At 41.6% G+C, this 7,327-nt stretch overlaps 2 non-coding genes across 2 annotated transcripts; one reads left to right on the forward strand and one right to left on the reverse strand.

Moving 5' to 3' along the window:
- Positions 1-1,971: 1,971 nt before the first annotated feature.
- On the reverse strand, positions 1,972-2,045 carry Trnat-ugu. The gene has a single exon. It is a non-coding gene; the product is annotated as a tRNA-Thr (tRNA).
- A 4,803-nt stretch (positions 2,046-6,848) lies between these two features.
- Positions 6,849-6,922, forward strand: Trnat-ugu. The gene has a single exon. It is a non-coding gene; the product is annotated as a tRNA-Thr (tRNA).
- The last annotated feature ends 405 nt before the right edge of the window (positions 6,923-7,327 follow it).

Here is a 7,327-nt window from a genome sequence, read left to right on the forward strand (position 1 = left end):
TTACACAATTCTTGGTTCTGGTTTCACCGTCTTTTCAATAAAAATGTTTCGTCAGTGACCGCAAACATTCTAATTTTTTTTTCACGAAGACATATTACAGTAGCTGTCAACATCATTTGTCAAAACGACTACTTGCATTAAGCTGGCGTGAGTATAGATAAATCGTGTCATTTACTGAGGAAATCGACAGTAGATACAAAGTGATAGTGATACCATTCGAAAGACACTCTTAATGACACACGAAAGGCTTGTCAAGATGACCGTAACAAGAAGATTTTGCCTCAGTTTTCAGTGAAATGTCTTTCTGCGAAGATATAAATCACGGCACAGAATATTAAAGTTACTTGATAGTGATTTCCCGTGCACTAAGCAATTCGAGCTCATGACCTCGTGTTCGGGTGCTAGCTAACGGTACGATGTATGGAATTTTTTTAAGCGTTCCGCATGCAAACAGTTCAGGTATTTGAAATTGCAATAAGGTAGTAAGCTACAGCATATTTCATATAGGGTCTTCTGTCACGGCTTCCCTGTGAAATCGCTAAAAACAGGAGGTTATCAGAGCAGTTACGAACTGGAACGGGTGGCCGTGAGTATAAGTACTCCTGTGATGTGGAGAGATAGGAGTAGGATATTTAAAAAAAGAAAGTGTCGAGCCACAGCTAAGGAATCAAAATACCGATGAACTACGGAGCACAGTAGGCGGAAACAAGAATGGACTCTCACAGTAGTGCAAATGCGTAGTACTAAGTAGTTATATAGTAGCAGAAAAAGAGTGAAATTAAGATAGATTAAAATCACTCTTTATTCGTCGATATTGTGTTTCATTAAAACAGTCTAATTTCTCGTGGATGTTGCTGCGTCACGCATAATAACATAGGCCTAAAATGAAAGACGAGGTCAATTCGTTCCGACTTCTTACATGTTTCCTCCACTCACTGGACCGTTTGATACTTACCTTCATAAGTGGTATCAATTCGATGCTATTGCAGCCTTCATCAAACGCTATGGCTAGGTGCTTATCATATTACGAAAGAATTACTGCAACTAATCGAAACTGGATGTAGAAAAAATAAGTTACACATTGTTTTGTATTCCACGTTGAACCCCACAGCCGCAAAACGTTCTTTGCATAAATATGCGAAGCATCCATCAATAAGTCAATAGCTAGTGAAATACTGTGGTGTTCTAACAATTTTCTGAGCTTTGCTGACCGCCGTATTTTCACTCTTCTGCATGACTCCGACGTTGTCTTCTTGACAAGGAGACACGGACAGAGGGACGAGAAAGTCGCTCCAGGACACCATTCGCTATTGCGGTCCATGGAAGAATCCGCACCTAACATGAGCGTTTTTGGGCTACAGCGATTCGGATATTGCCACAATAAAAGATCACCGAAGAGAGCTAATAGACAGTTCAACAGAACACAATGGTTGCAAATGTGGTAGAAACTAAACGTACATCTGATAAAAAAGTTATAAATATACAAAAGAATCCGAAGAAAAAATCGTCTACGTACTAAATGAGAATCAAGCTTAAAAATAATTAAATCACTTCGTGCCAGTCATTCTTTAATGAAATTAAAATTTGGAAAAGCCAAGAAGTCTTGCTTTCAAGGCAGTGGTGGAACTTGGGAACGCCTTCGACAGTATTAGTTGTAGTAAATGTTCTATAACGTGAGAAAAATGAGAGTAAATTAAGAGTAAAAACCAGCAAGCTGTTACATGTTCGAAATCAGATTAATGAAAGCACAAAAAACAGAAAAACAACTTCCTATTAAAGAGGGCCGGCCGCTGTGGCCTAGCGGTTCTAGGCGCTTCAGTCTCTAACCTCCCGACCGCTTCGGTCGCAGGTTCGAATCCTGCTTCGGGCATTCATGTGTGCGATGTCCTTAGGTTAAATGATGACTAACTGAAACCCTCAGCAGCCGACAGTTGTTGTTCATACACCTCGATGTGGACAGCTGAAAATGTGTGCCTCGACCGGGACTCGAACCCGGGATCTCCTGCTTACATGGCAGACGCTCTAGCCATCTGAGCCACCGAGGACACAGATGAATAGCGTGACTGCAGGGACTTATCCCTTGCACGCTTCCCGTGAGACTCACATTCTCAATTGTCCACAATCCTACCTATGTAACGTACCTTACAGACATTTGCCCATCCACTTCTCGAAAGAACAGATACTGTTGAATTGTGGACAGTTGGGAATGTTAGTCTCACGGGAAGCGTGCAAGGGATAAGTCCCTGCAGTCGCACTATTCATCTGTGTCCTCAGTGGCTCGGATGGCTAGAGCGTCTGCCATGTAAGCAGGAGACCCCGGGTTCGAGTCCCGGTCGGGGCACGCATTTTCAGCTGTCCACATCGAGGTATATCAACAACACCTGTCGGCAGCTGAGGGTTTCAGTTAGTCATCATTTTTTCCAGGGAAAAGCTGCACGGTCATCAACAGTATCTGTTCTTTCGAGAACAGTTACTGTCTTCATATATATGTCCTTAGGTTAGTTAGGTTTAAGTAGTTCTAAGTTCTAGTGGACTGATGACCTAAGCAGTTAAGTCTAATAGTGCTCAGAGCCATTTTGTTAAAGAGGATACACTTGACTTGCATCTTGAAGAAGAAAGAGAACATCTAAAATGTGTGAAAAACGTACAATGCGGAAATACTATGACAGTATCGGCGAGTCATTCTTGTTGAAAGTGAGGAAGTCTTAAATGGAGTACTGACAAACTTTCTTAGCATACAGCCTGTTTTGAGATAAAAACAGGCAGCAGAAACGACAGTGATGAATGATACAAAATACCTATTTGCTGAACATTCAAACTCGAATAGTTAAAGTAGTTAATTAATTGTTCTGCGTAATCAAAAGTGTTCGTGTCGTGGGATTCAAGGCTACAAGCATTTCGCTCTCGCCACCTCCCTAAGGTGTCCACGTCACTCACCGAAGTACTGTAGAGAGAAATATAAATATTACCTTCCTGGATAAGATCGAATAAAATATTTCAGGGTTGCTCCTGATGGCCGAAGAAGCAAAGAGTACATCAGCATAATAATCCCAAATTGTTCCAATTTATGTAACTGTATTAAGTGTATTTGTAAAAACCGTGCGGGATAGCACATGAGTAAGACAGTGAACTCGCATTTAGCAGTAGGGCGTGCAGATAAAGTTTCCATCCGACCAATCATCTTCGGATTACTTTAGATTTCTCGTGGTTCCTCCAAAATTATTAAGGCAATTTCTGGAATGGCTCATTTCAGGAGGACATCGCTCATTTCCTTCCCCATACTTCCACGTTGCTAGCTAGTGCTCTAACGACTTCATCGTCGACCGACGGTAAGGCCCAATGTTCGCTCTCCCCTTATTGTGTTAGATAGTCACGTGAAACAGAAGTAAATGGTTTAGAAGGCATATGTCCAGGGTTTGCAATTCTACGTTAGTGAAAATATTGGGCTAAGTACTTCCAACTGTGTATTGGTGTAAGGATCAGCAACTCGATAGATCTGTAATTCGTGAACTACGGTTACCACGAGAGTTACAAATAATATTTTTATTAGTGATTCGTTCCGAACTTTTCGTTCATTCTCATACCATCACTTACATTAGAAGATGCAATGTTACTAACAAAACCAGAAAAACAGAGTTTCCAAACATTTTGTGTGCACAGGTTACAGCAGTACCATAAATCTTTTGTGACGTACTTGAATTTGTATTCTTTCACTGTACACAACGTATTTATTTTTACGTCAATCCGGTATAATAAATGCTTGACTCTGTTACGGTTGTCTTGATACATTCAAAATTTGATGGGCTTATGTAGTGGTGGTGCACACAATAATTTTGACAGGCACCTTCAGTTTTTCGTGTGTCCATAAGCTCTGTCTTTCACGGATCATAATGTTAAAACTAAATACATAGATGCTGTGTTGGTAAAAGCCTCAGACATTATCGCACTGTTTTACAAACTATTGGTTTGTCGTAACCTAACTGCTTTAATGAATCATCAATCATTTTTAAAAAGGGGAACATAATTATTGTATTCAAATTCGGACTGTTCGTTCATAAATTCCGTCAGTTCATCTGGCTCCTTAATCTTCCGTTTGTATATGTCCGATTCTTAAAGTATGTCTAACCTCATCCCTTCCTGTGCCACGTAAAATTTTCATCTTACTGTCAATATCACATACTGTACATTTTGTGCTTCCCAAATGAGGGCCAAAACCAGTGTTGTCTTTTGGGCTGATATGTTCCTTGTATCTGGTTATAGTTTGGTCTACAAAAAAACGATCACATGTTCCACATTATAATTTATACATACCAGATGCACAATACTTTGTCATTTTTTTACCGTTTTACGTCTTAGTAAACCTTAATTGACCTGCAGTTCGAAATGCTGTTTTGAACTGTCTAGGGAAAGCGTGCACGAACTTCTCGGTAATATGGCCACAATATTTCATAGTAATGAACTTCTTTCCTTCCTTATGTGTTTTTTTTCGCTATTCGTAATCATTTGCGAAGCGCGAAACATAGTGTGAGTGGGTGGTATTGACAGTACCACGAAAATTTTACACGTGGCACCCAAGTGGAGTTAAGGTAGACATACCTGAAGAATTCGAAATACATGAAATCAAGGTTTAATGAGGTAGACGACGTGATGAATGAACAGTCCCAATTTAAATACGATAATTGTTTCTGCAATTTTTAAAAATAGATTCAGTAAAACAGTTAGGTTACGACATAACAATAATTTATAAAACAGTGCGATAATGTCTGAGATTCCGACCAATACTGCATCTACGTATTTAGTTGTAAAATTACGATCTGTGAGGGACAGATCATATGGACGCAAATACACAAACTGAAGGCAATTGTCAAAGTTTTTATGTCCAAACTACTACAGACGGCAGTCGAATTCTAAATTGTCAGGAGAACCATAATAGTCAAATAACATGTGTTACATCGATCTGACGTAAAAAAGCAGATGTTTCCTATAGTGAAATAATACTAATGCAGGCATGTCACAAAAGATGTATTGCACTGCTGTAATCTTTACACAAAGAATATTTGAAAACGTTGTAGTTCATGTTCTGTTAATGACATGTGTTCCACATTAGTAATGGTTCGCAAATGAACGAAAAGAACGAAACTAGTCACTAATAAAAACATTTTCAGGTCTGACGGAAATCTTAATTAATAAATTACGAATATTGGTCTAAGTAACAACAAAATACAACAATTTCAAATGTGATGCAGCTGAAGGATGTTAAAAATGCAGTGGACATTTGACGTACGAAGCAAATAGGCACTAGAAAAGCTAGAAGAGAAGCATTTTGGAAGTTAGGAATTTTTTAATATACGTGCAAACGGTTTTAATTCAAGCCGTCGATCTGCTTCGCAACTCACAGCAGAACTGCCAACTTTCAACATAAACTAGACCTTGGGCTCTGTTTGTCACGACGAGCTACGTTCCAAAAACTAATATACACCCTAAACAGATACTGTCTTTGTTCTGCTGTTTTTTGCTTTTCTTCTTCCGTATGTACAATGTGACACACACACACACACACACACACACACACACACACACACACACACACACACACACACACACCATTGCGTCACCGGTCAAAGCAAACGTGTAACATGGATAGGTCGAATAGAAGCCTTCGATACACTTCGCTGACTCGTAACCAGTTACCTTTCAACCTAATTTAGACATCGAGCTACGCTTCATATATCTACTTCTGCACACATACTTCGCAAGCCGCCTGCCTATGAATTTCTTCGATGTCTTCCGTTAATCTGACCTAGCGCTGATCAGAAACACTTGAGCAATACTCAAGAGCCAGCCGCTGTGACCGCGCGGTTCTAGTTGATTCAGTTAGGAACCGTGCTGCTGCTACGGTCGCAGGTTCGAATCCTGCCTCGGTCATGGATGTGTGTCAAGTCCTAAGGTTAGTTAGGTTTAAGTAGTTTCTATATCTAGGGGAGTGATGACATCAAATGTTAAGTCCCATAGTGCTTGGAGCCAGTACTCAAAAACAGATCATTGCTTTACACAGAAGAATAATAGGTGTCCTCTCACACTTCCTGGGGCAATCCTGACGCTTGCTCTTGTCTCTATGAACACTTGCTGTCGAGGACAACTTACTAGGTTCTGTTACTTAAGAAATGTTCCAACCATTCACATGTCGAGGAACCTATTCTATGTGCTCGTACCTTCGTTAGCAGTCTGAAGTGGAGCACTGGCCAGTATCACAACTATGTAACATTTTAACCTTTTCTATTTGTGATTACTTGTTCTGGTGGGAAAGAAAGATTAGGAGGCTAGGCAGGCAAGGATGGGCGTATGTAAACCGTGCTTACGAGGATGTTAGCTGTTTTAGCTGCGTACACATGTAATGCGTTATCGCGAGATAGGAGAAGGGCAGAGTCGAACCATCCAACAGGGTAATGGGATGAAAAGAGGTAAAGACATGGTCGAAAAGCAGCTTGTGTAGACGATGAAAAGAAGAAATGATGACTGACAACCTCAGCTGCCGACGGGTGTTGTTGATACACCTCGATGTGGACAGCTGAAAATGTGTGCCCCGACCAGGACTCGAACCCGGGATCTCCTGCTTACATGGCAAACGCTCTCTCTCGAAGGCTACCCAGCCATTGACCTTCGTCTGTGCGCATGCGCACAGTTTGCCCAAACTCTTATGGGAATCGCCAAGGCGTGCGCGAGTAATGAGTGGGTGGGCAAATGTCTATAAGGTACAATACATATGTTGAATTGTGGACAGTTGGGAATGTGAGTCTCACGGGAAGCGTGCAAGGGATAAGTCCCTGCAGTCACGCTATTCATCTGTGTCCTCGGTGGCTCAGATGGATAGAGCGTCTGCCATGTAAGCAGGAGATCCCGGGTTCGAGTCCCGGTCGGGGCACACATTTTCAGCTTTCCACATCGAGGTATATCAACAACACCTGTCGGCAGCTGAGGTTGTTAGTTAGTCATCATTTATTCCAGGGAAAAGCTGCACAGTCATCAACAGTAACTGTTCTTTCGAGAACAAGTTACTGTTTTCATATATGAAAAGAAGAAAGATGAGCTTTTTTCTTCAGCGCCTAGATGATTAGCAAATATGTGCGGATTTTCTGCGTTATTTCAGTGGAAGTTCGGGCACATAGCTCGGTTGCTCTGCTGTCCACAGAATGTGCAGCAGCGGATTACGCCGTGAAGTTGGCTACAGCGGCGGCGGCGCCAAGTTCGCCAGCGGAGCCGCTAATTGGCAGTCCAGCGCGGGGCCGAGGCCGCTCCCCGCTGTCTACGGGGCTCGGGTTTGTGCCGG

This window comes from Schistocerca piceifrons, chromosome 7 (genome assembly GCF_021461385.2).
Source record: "Schistocerca piceifrons isolate TAMUIC-IGC-003096 chromosome 7, iqSchPice1.1, whole genome shotgun sequence".
NCBI lineage: Eukaryota > Metazoa > Arthropoda > Insecta > Orthoptera > Acrididae > Schistocerca > Schistocerca piceifrons.